Source organism: Piliocolobus tephrosceles, chromosome 6 (genome assembly GCF_002776525.5).
Source record: "Piliocolobus tephrosceles isolate RC106 chromosome 6, ASM277652v3, whole genome shotgun sequence".
NCBI lineage: Eukaryota > Metazoa > Chordata > Mammalia > Primates > Cercopithecidae > Piliocolobus > Piliocolobus tephrosceles.
The window spans coordinates 67,023,588-67,040,464 of NC_045439.1; positions in this window are offsets into that span (position 1 = coordinate 67,023,588).

Sequence of the window (16,877 nt, forward strand, 5' to 3'; positions counted from 1 at the left end):
ATATATCATTTGAACTTAAAAATTCAAGTCTTTTATTTCTGAAATTTCTCCTTGAAATACATTGTTAAATGTTTATTTTCCCTTCTAATTGTTAAGTTTATTTCTTCAGGGACACTAATTATATTTAATATAGGATCATTTGTCTACCATACATACTAGTTTATTTCGAACCCTTTAAAATTTGCTCATTTCCCTTTCTTTCTGCTTGTTTTTCAATTTTGCCCTTTATGACTGTCATTATATTTCCATAATATTTATTTTCATATATGTCACTGTGTCACTGTCAATGTTAACTTCCTTTCTAGGATTATTTTATTTTTATCCTCTAAGTATTTCTTGGCTCCTCTTTCTCATGCTATTTATATGCCTGTGGTGGCACCATATCTCCCTAGGCTTTTGTTTCTCTGCCATGAATTTATGATGGTTTCACTGAGTTGTGCTCATTCACACTGGTATATTTAATCACAGTTTATTGGATCACCAACAAATTTTTCCATGAGTTTTCTTTTTCCGTTTATTTTTGCACATGTTTCAGTCTTGCCTTTTCCTTCTTTTCTCCATGTAGTATATTTACACTGGCTCCTTTTTTGGTAATTACTTGTCTTTGAATGCAAAGAAATCTTTCAGTATCAGCATTTTTCACATTCTTATTAGATAGGAACTAAAGTAATATTACAAACTAGCAAGAATTCTCCCTGGGTTATAACATACAATTGTCTGAATGTCCAGGATGCTTTAACTTTATTTCTTCCCATTAAAAAGAGATTTAGAGCTATAGTCCCACATATAATATAGGATCTGCTTCCATGCCGCATTTCCAGTGCACTTACTTTTCCTTCCCTGGTACCCATGGGAAAAAAAAAAAAATCATATGAAGCTTTCTGCCTGAAATACATACATGTTTCTTGAAACAAAAGGTTGTTGTTTTGCTTCTCAGTGTAAGAACTGATCAGTCAGCATAATACAAGATTTGTAGCCATAAAAGACCTTCTCAGCATCATTCTTGCCCCTGTGGGCAGCACTTTTTTTATATCTGATTGTTGAGTAAGAGATGTCTTTAGTTTAACAAAATGTAGAGCTTACATTCCTGTTTCTTGAGTTTTTGTTGTTGTTACTGGTTGTTGTTTTCTAAAATAGAGAAGAGGACATGATACAACAGGTATCTCTAAGCTCATGTTATTCAGGAATGACCTCAAACACAATCAAGTATGGGATATGAAAGCACTGAAGCCAAGTTGTTCTTACACAAGAGAGTTTGTTGGTGTTTCATTTAATTATTTGCTTCCATATCTAAGAAAACTTTAAGTAATATAGTCTTTTGACTTTCTTTTAACTAACCTTACTGTGTGACCCCACAAGAAGCAGGCTGCTGTAAGAGAACAAAGTTCAAAATGTCAACAGTGATCCACAGAGAGCCCTGTTGTCCAGTGCAGAACATTACTAACATTACTCTTAATACATCACAGCTAAGGGTATTAATAAGAGCAGTCCTCATAAATTTGAAACTGGCTCAATAATCCCATAGAACTGAAGTTTATGGTTCCTTTGGAATGAATATAGAAATTTACCCTCCCAGTCTTAAAACATAAAAAAATTACATTTGTCTTATCTGAGTTCCTTTCTCAGGAAACCAACCCTCAGTTCCCCTACATAGTATCAAGGAAGCGAAACTTACCAGATCACAGCATCTGGACAATGAGACACCATATCATTCACTCATCATGATTGCCTATCCAACCACCTGCTTCCTGTTGACCAACTCCTCTTCCTTAGCCTTCTCTAATTCCTGTTTACCTACATATAGTTATATTCCACCCCTACTACATAAACTCCCAGTTGTAGTAGATCAAGGAAATGGATTTCAGACTGATCTTGTATCTCCTCAGCTTTGGCAACCGATTAAATAAAGCCTTTGTTCCCTGAGAATTCTCGTTGTCTCATAATTGGCTTTCTGTGTGGAAAGCAGCAAAACTTAGACCAAACCCCTGGTGTTTTGGCAACAAATGGATGGATACTGCATACAAAATATTAAGATGCATACTACATACTTCATGTTCACAATCTTGTTTAAAACTTACAATTACTGGCCGGGCGTAGTGGCTCACGCCTGTAATTCCAGCACTTTGGGAGGCCGGGGCAGGTGGATCACCTGAGGATAGGAGTTCGAGACCAGCCCGGCCAACATCGCAAAACCCTGTCTCTACTAAAAATACAAAAAAAACTTACCCAGGCATGGTGGCACATGCCTGTAGTCCCAGATACTCAGGAGGCTGAGGCATGAGAATCACTTGAAGCAGGGAGATAGAGGCTGCAGTGAGCCGAGACTGTGCCACTGTACTCCAGCGTGGGCAACAGAGTGAGACCGTGTCTCAAAAAACAAACAACAACAACAAAAAAAACTTACAATTACTATATGGAGTAACCACTGTATTATCATTTTACAAAAGAAGAAATTCAAGACTTAGAGAAGCCTAGTAATGTTCCCAAGGTCACATAGGAAGTAAATAGCCTAGCCATAATTAGAATCCAGATATACTCCAGGGCCTATAGTGCCCATCACTTACTCTACAGAATATCCAAATGTCTTTTAATTATTTTCAAAGTTGCTTCTATTATTCCAGTCATGTGGAATCATAAAAGGTAGACTTCAAAAGTCATCCTGGATTTCTGGGGGACTTTATTCCATTATATTAGCCCCGCCAAATATAAATGTAAAATTGATGGCCTAAAACAGTGAATTAATCTCCCAAAGTGACCCAAAGAAAGACTTGCATGTATTTTCTCCCTAGAGTAAGGAATCATTCTTTGTTTCCCACACAGTGGCTTAGTTCTATTCATTGGCTCTATAATGGTAAAAGAAACAATAGGTATATAGATACATGTGTGTGTCCATATGCCTGTGTGTATATATAGATATGTATGTGTGTGTCTGTTTATTATGTCAACACATACATATATTATATATGTAAGCAATAATTTTATTTTCTCTTGCTTGAACATCTCTAGTTCCTTTGAACGTTACTTAATCTAAGGTAACCACATAGCTTATACCAGAAAACTTTTGAGAATAAAAAGGGGCATTATCTAGGACTTACCCTGGTTAGACAGGAGCAAACTGAGACAGTTTCAGGCACACTCATATGTCCTACCTATTCATATATGTCGTGCTTCTTTTTGTTGTTGTTTTATAGGCCACAAACTCAGGTATGCAAAAATGTACAATATCTTATCTACAATTAAGAGATCTTAGCTATCTATACAAAGAACTCCTAAAAAAATGACAAGAAAAATATAGTGATGGCATAAAAAGAATAAAATGTTTTGAAATGGTAAGTCATAGAAGGGAAAAAAATCATGTAATAACAGATATGTTATGAAACGCTCAAAATTCCTAGTTGTCAGCAAAGCACACTACAAAATAGTTGTGAACTCTTATTTTATATGTACCAAAATGACAAAAGTTAAAAAAGGATTATAGTACCTACTGCTGGTTGGGATTTAAGACCATTTACATTGTGGGTAAAAATTATAAATTTTTATGGATCTTTGGAAAATAAATCTAACAACATCCACTATAATAACTTTATACATTATTAGCAATCTCACTTTTAGATATCTATCCTATAGAAATAAAAGTGCCAGTACCTAAACAAATATACCCCAAAATTTTTATCACAGAATTATTTGTAGTTATAAATATATAACAACAAAATGATTACATACTAAGTAAGAGAATGGCTAAATAAATTATGATAGAGTCACACTATGTAATATGAGACTATCAAAAACATAAATTATAATATAAAATTTGTTCTGAGTTGTTTTCCATGAGGTATTGTTGAATGAGATGACCATTGTGCAGTTCAAAGAAAGTTCTAGGGTCTGAGTAATTGTTATTAGGACATCATAAAGAAACATCAAATAAAATTAAAAAAACTTTGCACACTTATATCTATCTAAAATACTGTGAGAATATGTTCTCATATAAGGTTCAGTTGCATGAGGCAAAGTACAGATGGATACCCACTAATTTATTAATACGAATTACGAGGGTACTGAAGTGGAGGTTTATGTGGATAGAATGAGAGACAGTGTGGGGGGCGGTCAGAATGAGGAAATAAGTAGCATAGTAGTTCATAATAAAAGTCGTGCAGAACTTACAGCTATCTTTGAATTTACAGACTTCCATGATTTAATGTTGCAAGGAAATGTGTGCAGTATGTTCAGACTTTGGTTGAAAGAAATAGCTTGAACTTTTCTGTTTAAATATTTATAAAATACTTGTTTATGTACATGTAAGCAGGTAGAAAAGTGTTCAAAGATATCCACAAAATTGTTAACACTAAATAGCTCAGAGGATGAGAGGTAAATATTTTTGACTTAATAAAATTTGTGCTATTTTTGTGCTATTTTATCCTGTTACTACAAATATGTACTACTTTTTTCTAATTTGAAAAACATTTTAAAGTATTTACTCTGTGTTAAATTCTGAAAATACATTTTAGCAATATTGCACACCTTTTGGTTATCTGAAATCTACCTCAGTGACCTCTACACCACAGTGCAGATGCCCTCACCCATGTAGTTATATATTTCCTCACTAAAACACTGACATACTTCCATATATCTACCAATCTTTAAGAAATCTTCCTTGGTTCTTTGAACAGTAGTGTTATGCCACTGAAATATGAGTGTCAACTATTTGTTATCTCCCTTGGTTCACAGCTAGTTTTTCTTCTCTTACGCTGCTGTCCACATAACTGCACACCATGCTGATAAACCGATTTTAATTTATATCTGCTTCATCCTTATTTGTTAGTGGACCCAAGCTTGCTCTTCCACAATAGACTATTTGGACTATTTTTTAGTGGAAAAGCTTCATAAATTATGGAATGTAAATATGTTGAGAATATCTACCTTGAAAATATGACTGGGTCTAAAGGAATATTTACTCTCCTGCAAATTAAGGGTCTATAGACTCTTCAGAGGCCATATTTGAGAAATTAACACTCAAACCAAATGTACATATTACATAGAACTACTTCCACCTTTGGTATAAAAGGATAAAGAAGAATTTTACCTCTATGGTAACACCAAGAAAAAAAACTGGAAAATATATGAAAACTATAACAGTCTATAGGGTTATTTATTAGTGGCAGATGCAAGAAAGACTTGATGAACGGGTTTCCACTGAAGCATTCACAGGCAATCAGCTTCCTTCAACAGCTAGGTCTAGGTCTAGGTCTAGGTCTAAACAAACTTCCAAAAAATCCAGAAACTATACCCAGTTCAGAAGGGATCTGACAAGATATTGACAACTGTTAAGTAGACAGTAATACAAAATTTTTTTCGGTGTAACACTTCTCCTGATCTCACTCCTCTTCAGTTTCACTGAAGTAATAAAGACAATGATGCTGAGATTGAAAGACATATAATTTATATACTTGAAAAACTCTCACACTTACTCTAATAGTTTCAGGAACTGTAAATATGATGGCAATACCTCTCTAGACACCACATTCAAATTCTGATAAAACAGAGTAACTGCTCCACAGCAGTGGCAGCTCCCAGCAGCAAGCTGCAGCCACAAAACTGGATGTCTTGGACTGGACTAGCCAGAAATGAGCTTAATCTTCGGTTTTTTTTCTTTTTTCTTTTTCTTTTTTTTTAACAGAGTCTCACTCTGTCGCCCAGATTGGCATGCAATGGCGCGATCTCGGCTCACTGCAACCTCCTCCTCCTGGGTTCAAGCGCTTCTCCTGCCTCAGCCTCCCAAGTAGCTGGGATTACAGGCATGCACCACCATGCCCAGCTAGTTTTATTTGTATTTTTAGTAGAGACAGAGTTTCTCCAAGTTGGTCAGGCTGGTCTCGAACTCCCGACCTCAGGTGATCCACCTGCTTTGGCCTCCCAAAGTTCTGAGATTACAGGTGTGAGCCACCGCACCCGGCTGAAATGAACTTAATCTTAAAACTTTTAACTCAGTTGATTTCAGTCATTCAACAACTTTTACAATTTAAATGATTACTTTCTCACTTTAACCAACAGGCATAAATAATGTTCATACACTCTGGGGAAACACAACTAAACAACAGTGTATTCTGACCTTCCTAGTTCTTCTACACACAATGTCTGATATTCAGTATAAGAATTATAAGGTATGTGAATAAGCCAAAAACTGGACTTCACAATGAAGGAAAAAAAATCAAAAGCATCTAACTCACTGATAAACTACATATTGGAACTTGCAAACATGAACTTTAAAACAACTATCTAAATAAGTACAAGAATTGACAGAAACAGATAGAAAGTATGGATAAACAGATGGTGAATTGCAACACAGAAAATGAAACTATTAGAATATAGAAATTTTGTCATCTGCAATACAAAATGGGATTAACATGAGAATTAAACTGAAAAAGAAACAATCTGTGAATTTAAAGACAGGTAAATAGATGCTATCTTAAAGGAAGTACAGAGGGGAAAAAAAAGCAACTGATCGGAAAGCCAATTACCAGTGGAAAAATACAAGGCAATCTAGCATATGTGTAATTAGAAAATATATCATTGTTAACTGAAGTTTATGCCAAGAATTCAAGGTTATATTAACATTCAGAAATCAATGAATATAATGTATCACATTCACAAAAATAAAAAAGATAAATCACATTATTGTTTATCAGATGCAAAAAAAGCATTAGACAAAATCTAATACCCATTAAAACTTCTCAGGATCTAGAAATAAAACTCTTCCTCAATTTGAAAATTTGAGTAATCTGTGAATACCTTTCTGCTGACATCACACTTACTGATGTCATATTAGACATTTCATTAGATATAATGAAATATTAGACATTCACCACCACTAAGATTGGAGACAAGGAAAGGTAGTACACTTTTTCACCATTTGTATTCAACATTGTACTTTTCAAAGGTCCTAGTTATTGCATTAAAGTAAAAATAAGGAAGAAAGGGAGTGAGCAAAGGAGCAAAGAGGAAAGAGAGGGAAAAGTAACAAGGCAGGAAAAATCTAAGTATTTTTTTCTGCAAACAACCAAATTATTTAAATCTAGGAAATATTATTATATTAAAAATTCTAGATGTAATAGGTGAATTCAGTGAGGTCTCAAGATTTAGGGTCAATAAAAAATCTGTTTCAATTGCAAAATAAAATTTAAAAATCAGTATCATTCTTTTTATTACAAAAAAAAGTATAACACTTAGGGCCATATCTAATAAAAGCTGAGCAAGACCCCTACTCTGCAAATAGGAACACTTTCTTGAGAAAAGTTAGAGATGACCTAAATAAATATTGTAAAGATATCAATTATCCCCAACTTAATCAAGGATGGCATGCAATTTCAACCAATATCTGAGGAGGCTTTTCTGCCATTACTGATAAACAAATGCTAAAATTTGTATGGAAGTATAACAAACCTAGACAAAGCAGTCAAACGTTATTGAAAAATAATTTGAGGATTTGTAACATTTGACTTCAAGACTTATTATAAAGCTACACCAACCACATCTGTGATATGGGCATAAGACAAACAAATAGATGCATGAAACAAAGGAGAGTCCAGAAATAGCTCTGCATAGATACAATTGATTATATTTGACAGGCAACAATGCAATTCAATGGAGAAAAAGACATTTTCAGCAACTGGTGTATTGGGACAACTGAATAAAGAATAGATGAAAAAATAAATCTCTTCTTGATGCATTCAACATAAAAGTTAATGCAAAATGACTCATAAATCTAAATATAGATGCTAAAATTATAAACCATTTAGAAGAAAGCATACCAGTGTTAAAGTGAACAAGATCATAAATGGTAAGTAAGAGTTTATAAGCCTTTGAGAGAAAACAGAGATCCAATTTAAAGAAAAATAATCCATGCTAAAGGCCTCAAATGTAAATTCATTGTGTCAATAGGAAATCATGAGAATATAGCGTTATTTCATTAGTAAGTACTGACTTGTGCAAGTTGTTTTGCAAAGTGCAAAGGACAAAAGGTAAAATACCATACAGTACCTCTACATCAGGAACTTTCATCACAATGGGAAAAAAGGATATAGGGAATGGCACACAATGCAATGCAATAAGTTCTATTAAAGTTAACTATAATCTCTATGAAAACAGTGAGAGCCTAGGCATTAATTCTATATCAATTGCTTGCAAGATTGTAAAGATTTCATAGGATGAACAGGTTGAGTGGTGGCAGAATAAATTACATGTGAAAAAGTTCATATATGAACATGTGTGGTGCTATTCACAAAACCATTAGCATTTGACATGGCTGCAGGAATCATGTTTGGGAAAGAGTAGCAGTAATTGAGAGTAGAAAGAAAAAGTGATGACACATTGTGAATATCAAGTACACCATGCCAAAAACATCAAGATATATTAAATGAATGGTCAGTTTACATATTTTTAATATTAAAAATTCTCTGAGGGATGTTTTGTGTTTCCTATTTTACACATGAGGAATCAAGCTAAGAAAGTTTTGATGCATATATTTAAGCACTGTTATGTCTTCTTAGAGAATAGACCCATTATAATTACATAATGACCTCCATTATCTGATTAATTTTCTGATGAATTTTCTGTTATCTAGCCTGCTTTGTCTGAAATTTATACATAACTACCACAGCTTTCTTCTGATTACTGTTAGTGTGATATATCTTTCTCCATCCCTTTACTTTTAACCAATCTGAGCCTTTATATTTAAAGTCATGTCTTATAGACAGAATATTTGCTGATAGTTTTTATCCACTCTGACAACCTGCTTTTGTAAATTTCTGTATTTAGACCATTTGCATTTCAAGTCATGATTATCGACCACGTTTTTAACTGCTATTCATTGCACTTGTTCTTTGTTTCTTTTGCTCTCTTTTTCTGTCTTCTCAGGTTTTAACGAGTATTTTATATAATTTTATTTTATGTCTTCTTTTAGAATATTAATTATATTTTTTAAAAAAACATTTTTAGTGACTTCCCTAGAGGTTACAATGTACCTTAACCAATCTAAGTCCACCTTCAAACAAGACTATGCTGCTTCACATGTAATACTTTATAACAGAGTATTCTTAATCCTAATCCTTTCCTTCTATCATTTGCGACATTGCTCTCATTCATTTATTTCACTTACTTATATGCTATGGTCATCAAACATATTTTCTTTAATATTATGGTAAATGAAGTTCTCTTTTATATCAATTAGAAATAATAAAATAAAAGATTTTGTTTTAGCTTCATTTATTTCTTCTCTGATGCTCTCCCCATTCTTTATACATATAATGTTTCTAACCTGTATCATTGTTATTCTCCCTGAAGAACTTCTTTAACATTTCTTTGGGCTGGTTCATTGGCAATAAATTACTTGTTTTTGTTTGTCTAAAAAGGTCTGGTGGTTTTTTTTTTTTTTTCAAGATTTTCTCTTTATAGTTAGTTTTCTGTGGTTTGCATATGACATGTTTAGATGTAAATTTTTGGTATTTATCCTTCTTCATGTTCTCTGAGCCTCTAGGATCTGTGGCTAGATATCTGTCATTAATTTTGAAAACTTAGCCATTATTACTTCAAATATTTATTGTGTTCTGATCTCTTTTTCTTCCACTTTGGTAATCCAATTATACATATGTTATACATTTATAAATTGTCCCACAACTATTGAATATTCTGAATCACTTTTTCCAAGTATTATTTCTGTTTTTATTTTAACACGGAATCTCTCTATAGGGCTATCATCAAGCCCATTGATTATTTCTTCATTTATGTCCAGTTTACTGATGAGCTCTTCAAAGGCATTATTCATTTATCTTTATCTATTTTTATTTCTAGAATTTTCTTTTTATTCATTCTTACAATTTTATTTCTCTGCTTATATTACCCATGATTTTTTGCATATTGTTTGCTTTTTTATTGAGACCTTAAACATATTAATTATGGTTATCTTAAATTCTCTAATAATTCCAATATTGGTGTCATATCTAATTTTGGTTCTGATTTTGCTTCATCTCTTTAGGTGATTTTGTTCATTTTTTTTTCATTTTTCTTTAAACAAGGCTTGTAATTTTTCTGTTGAACAATAAATATGATTTGTCTGGTGACAGTAACTGACATAAACATGCCTTTGGTGTGAGGATTTATTTTAATCTGGGTAGGACATGGGCTACATTTAATGTTCGCTGTAGTTGTAGGTGTTATAGGCTTTAAATTTCTTTAGTTTTCTTGTCACCACTGTTGCCTTTGGGCTCCCCTTTTTAGATATAATGCATGTCCTGCAACTCTGCAAGCTGCAATCCAATGTTATACTTGAATCCTGTTGATGGAGTGGTAAGATATGAGAGAGGTAAAGCTCTCTATAGTCTCATAATTAAAATCAGTCTTTTAATGGACCTGTGTCCCAGGGTTGTGACCTTCACTAATGTTTCTTAACTTCTTCTCTTAGGTGAGGTGGGAAGGTGATAGGTGGATGAAATTAGGAAAATATCTTTACCTCTGGCGGAACAAGGCTCTGATAGGGTTTTTGGTTTGCTTTTTCTTCCCCAGGGACAGTTGGCCTTTGTTATGGGAAATATTGTAGGCATATTTTACTTGATAACTTTTCCCCCAACCTTTGCCAGACCCACTAGGGGATCTTTCTCAAATCTTTCAGAGATCTGCAAACAGGGACAACTTGACTTCCTCTTTTCCAAATTGAATACCCTTTATTTCTTTCTCCTGCCTGATTGCCCTGGCAGATGACATGATTGTATATTTAGAAAACCCCATCATCTCAGCCCAAAATCTCCTTCAGTTGATAAGCAACATCAGCAAAGTCTCAGGATACAAAAATCAATGTGCAAAAATCACAAGCATTCTTATATACCAGTAACAGACAAACAGAGAGCCAAATCATGAGTTAACTCCCATTCACAATTGCTCCAAAGAGAATAAAATACCTAGGAATTCAACTTACAAGGGATGTGAAGGACCTCTTCAAGGAGAACTACAAACCACTGCTCAATGAAATAAAAGAGGACACAAACAAATGGAAGAATATTCCATGCTCATGGATAGGAAGAATCAATATCATGAAAATGTCCATACTGCCCAAGGTAATTTATAGATTCAATGCCATCCCCATCAAGCTACCAATGACATTCTTCACAGAATTGGAAAAAAACTACTTTAAAGATCATATGGAACCAAAAAAGAGCCTGCATTGCCACGACAAGCTTAAGCCAAAAGAACAAAGCTGGAGGCATCACGCTACCTGACTTCAAACTACACTACAAGGCTACAGTAACCAAAACAGCATGGTACTGGTACCAAAACAGAGATATAGACCAATGGAACAGAACAGAGCCCTCAGAAATAATACCACACATCTACGACCATCTGATCTTTGACAAACTTGACAAAAACAAGAAATGGGGAATGGATTCCCTATTTAATAAATGGTGCTGGGAAAACTGGCTAGCCATAAGTAGAAAGCTGAAACTGGATCCTTTCCTTACACCTTATACAAAAATTAATTCAAGATGGATTAAAGAATTAAATGTTAGACCTAAAACCATATGAACCCTAGAAGAAAACCTAGGCAATACCATTCAGGACATAGGCATGGGCAAGGACTTCATGACTAAAACACCAAAAGCAATGGCAACAAAAGCCAAATTGACAAATGGGATCTAATAAAACTAAAGGGCTTCTGCACAGCAAAAGAAACTACCATCAGAGTGAACAGGCAACCTACAGAATGGGAGAACATTTTTGCAATCTACTCATCTGACAAAGGGCTAACATCCAGAATCTACAAAGAACTCAAACAAATTTACAAGAAGAAAACATCCCTATCAAAAAGTGGGCAAAGGATATGAACAGACACTTCTCAAAAGAAGACATTTATGCAGCCAACAGACACACGAAAAAATGGTCATCATCACTGGCCATCAGAGAAATGCAAATAAAAACCACAATAAGATACCATCTCACACCAGTTAGAATGGCAATCATTAAAAACTCAGGAAACAACAGGTGCTGGAGAGGATGTGGAGAAATGGGAACACTTTACACTGTTGGTGGGACTGTAAACTAGTTCAACCATTGTGGAAGACAGTGTGGCAATTTCTCAAGGATCTAGAACTAGAAATACCATTTGACCCAGTCACCCCATTACTGGGTATACACTCAAAGGATTATAAATCATGCTGCTATCAAGATACATGCACACGTATGTTTATTGTGGCACTATTCACAAGAGCAAAGACTTGGAACCAACCCAAATGTCCATCAGTGACAGATTGGATTAAAAAAATGTGTCACATATACACCATGGAATACTATACAGCCATAAAAAAGGATGAGTTCATGTCCTTTGTAGGGACGTGGATGCAACTGGAAACCATCATTCTCAGCAAACTATTGTAAGAACAGAAAACCAGACACTACATGTTCTCACTCACAGGTGGGAATTGAACAATGAGATCACTTGGACACAGGAAGGGGAAAATCACACACCGGGGCCTGTTATGGGGTGGGGGGAGGGGGGAGGCATAGCATTAGGAGATATACCTAATGTAAATGACGAGTTAATGGGTGCAGCACACCAACATGGCATATGTATACATTTATTACAACCCTGCACATTGTGCACATGTATCTTAGAACTTAAAGCATTATAATAATAATAATAATAATAATCTTTACAATGAAGCACTGTTGGGGTTCCTAGACATAAAACCCACAAAAGTGTTGGAACTCCCTAAGCCTGTGGTTCTCAGGAGCTTCTGTCATGCTAGTCCACACCCAGCCTGCGGCAATTCATCAAAATTACATTCAAATGTCATTTTCTGTGTATTGCTTCAGTGGTTTCTGCTTTAACCGGAAAACCAGACCTCAGTTGTAACTCTATGGATTTCCTTGTCTTTCCACATTTCAAGGTGACTTTGCCTTGTGACCTTAGTTCCCTGGTGAGTCCAGAAAATAAAAATAATTCACTTCTGGTTGGTTCAGCCTTTTTCTCATTGTAATAAGCTTTTTACATATTAGTTTTAAAACCAGCTTCGGGAGTTTAAATACCTACAAGATTGCCATTAAGTTTATTATTGTTTCCTCTAAAACCATGGCCTGAAGCATTATTATAGAACTGCCCAAATTTTTAGTGTTACAGTAGTCTGATAAATTAATTTTTTATTACCCTGATAAAAAAGCATGGAATGGGCTGACATACCTGGAAAAGGGAAGCGATAGGAAGTTACTGGAAAAACAATCTTTGCAAGATTGTGAGAGAGGATTGAATTAGGTAGAAGTAGACACCAGAAATTTTAAAATGGAGTTTAAGCACAGAAAAATATGAAGTAAAATCAATAAGAATATTTAGATGTAGCTAATGAGGGAGGATGAATCAAGGCCAATTACGAGAATTCTCATTTGGACAAGGTGTCTACTTGAAGATTATCCAGAAAGAAGTAACAATTACATTCTTAAATATTATTACAATTGACCCAAAAGTATTTTCTATGGACAAATAACCAGTGCTGATGAACAATCTCATTGGGGGTGTCTTGATACAACTCAGTTAACAAAGCAGATGGGACATTTATCATACATTTATTGTATGAATCAGAAAAATAACCTTTATATTTGAATATATTATATGTTTAGAATCTCTGATTGAGACCTTATTCAACTACTTAGTATTAAAATTATCAATAGACTTTGAGAATTGCTCGTTTACTACTATTTTGAAAAAAAAAAAAAAGTAAATTTAAGAAAACCTACTTTTATTACCAGAAAATAGACTGTTTCAGGTAGTGGTAATAAAGCCTGCAGAGGCTCAGTAACAAACATAAAGAAAAATCCTTCTGGTCACCACTTTCACACTCACTATGTTGGACTTGTAAATCCTGACACAGTAGAGGAAAAAAATATTCAATCATCATTATGCTTCTGTTTGTGCGTGTGTAACATCTTTCTTTAGTTTTGGTTGGAAAGCTTTTTAAAAACTATCCCAGCTTCTCTTGAAACCTTAATTTTTAAAAAGCCATCATCAAAAAACTACTTTTCTTCTTACAGATATATCTGGCACAATTGCTTTGCTTTGTTTTTGACATTTTGAGTTTGTCAAAAAAGTATGAATTTTATCAACCATACTCCCATACACCATTGATTTAGAAGAAATTCTTCTGCAAATTACTAGTTTCATCCCTCGACTAATTAAATTGCCATCAAAGACAAAATTTCCAAGTACATTTTGACATGACGTTGTTATTAACTCTGTAACTATCACCTTCTATTAATAACTCACATATTAAAACTTTTTAAAAATATGCAATGTATAATTGAAATATTTGAAAACCAGTTTTGACTTTATCATAAACAGCATAAGTGGAAACTTTTTATTTACAAACTAAGAATTATGATGTCTATCATTTTACAAGTCATATTACAAATATAACCTTTTAAAAACAGCATTATTCCCTATTAGATAACAGTTAAACAGAAAACCAGAGTATACAGTCTACTGTCTTTTGCCAAGGTTCAAAACTATAAACTATAATAAAACATTTTGATCTACCTGATGAAGCAGGAGAAACTAATTGTCTGTTTGGTTACCTTTATCATTTGAAACACATGGGAAATGAACATTGTTGATGTGTGCAGCAACACTGTAAAAGCTAAAACCATTTTTCTAGTCTCTTCTCTGAAAATCATCCAAAACTAATTGAAGACAAAATAGCCATTGCAAAATTTAATTCAGAAGAAAATCATATTGATAAAGCTTATGAATGTGCATAATCAAATAATAGTAATGAAAAGTAGGCAATGTAAAGCACTAAAAATTTAAAGTCAACCTTTCCTATAACCCTCCTAATACTAGGTAAGTGTGTTTCATTATTTAGATATCTAATTCTAATTCAATGCAAAATTTCTTTTAAAAATTAAATTCATGGGTGCTAATATTAATTTAGAATTTTCAATATTTTAATGACAACATATTTTAATTCAAATTACTAAAATATTGAATATATGCACTCCACTTTACTATGGAGTACAATGTCTGCCTCATGCCATTTATTTGTATTGGAACACAATTGTCATAAATTGTTGATAACTTCTGTTCTTCAGTAGAGTACTCCACAGAAGAAAGTCCCATAGTCTCCCATCATTATTTATTCCAAAATATTTCAACATTGATTGAGTATATTTTAGCACATTTTGGTTTTATTTAGTTGGCATTTATGACCTAAGTTGTTTATCCAGTAGTCTTTTGCTTGTACTTATGTATCATTTTCCTAGATGATAATCTCCTTGAGGGCAGTGACCACATCTCCATTTATTTATTTATTCATTCATCTATATAACAAATGTTTTAAAAGTACTTAATATGTGGCAGGAATGGAGCTAAAAATGAACTAACATAATGACCAAGAAAAAGATTGTCTTTGAAATGGGAGAGTTTATTTTACACTTCTGTGTATATACTAATGTGATAAAAATTTGAAAGAATTGCTGCCGTGGGATATGATTAAACTAAAGAGCTTCTGCACAGCAAAAGAAACTACCATCAGAGTGAACAGGCAACCTACAGAATGGGAGAAAATTTTTGCAATCTACTCATCTGACAAAGGGCTAATATCCAGAATCTACAAAGAACTCAAACAAATTTACAAGAAAAAAACAAACAACCCCATCAAAAAGTGGGCGAAGGATATGAACAGACATTTCTCAAAAGAAGACATTCATACAGCCAACAGACACATGAAAAAATGCTCATCATCACTCGCCATCAGAGAAATGCAAATCAAAACCACAATGAGATACCATCTCACACCAGTTAGAATGGCAATCATTAAAAAGACAGGAAACAACAGGTGCTGGAGAGGATGTGGAGAAATAGGAACACTTTTACACTGTTGGTGGGATTGTAAACTAGTTCAACCATTATGGAAAACAGTATGGCGATTCCTCAAGGATCTAGATCTAGATGTACCATATGACCCAGCCATCCCACTACTGGGTATATAGCCAAAGGATTATAAATCATGCTGCTATAAAGACACATGCACACGTATGTTTATTGTGGCACTATTCACAATAGCAAAGACTTGGAATCAACCCAAATGTCCATCTGTGACAGACTGGATTAAGAAAATGTGGCACATATACACCATGGAATATTATGCAGCCATAAAAAAGGATGAGTTTGCGTCCTTTGTAGAGACATGGATGCAGCTGGAAACCATCATTCTTAGCAAACTATCACAAGAACAGAAAACCAAACACTGCATGTTCTCACTCATAGGTGGGAACTGAACAATGAGAGCACTTGGACTCGGGAAGGGGATCATCACACATCGGGGCCTATCATGGGGGGTAGGGGGGAGGGATTGCATTGGGAGTTATACCTGATATAAATGACGAATTGATGGGTGCTGATGAGTTGATGGGTGCAGCACACCAACATGGCACAAGTATACATATGTAACAAACCTGCACGTTATGCACATGTACCCTAGAACTTAAAGTATAATAATAAAAAATAAAAAATTGGAAAGAATTTTCAAATATTCATTTTTAAATCTCAAGTTCTACATAGTTAATTTTAACATAGAATTTTTTGATATAAACAGAAGAAAATTCCTTTTCAAGTATTACTATGTTAAACAAATCGGCAAATTTGATTTAAAATAATAAATATGATGAATGACAATTCTTACAATTGTCAGGAAAACTTTCTCAATTTTTTTTTGTCATTCCCCCAAGAATAGAATTTAAATAGATTAGAATTTTAATATCTAAGTAGGAGAGATTTGGAGTGGTCAGTTAGGCACTTTATATACCTGAATAAATTCAGAATTCATCTACTCGATTTTTGCTGTTTTCTT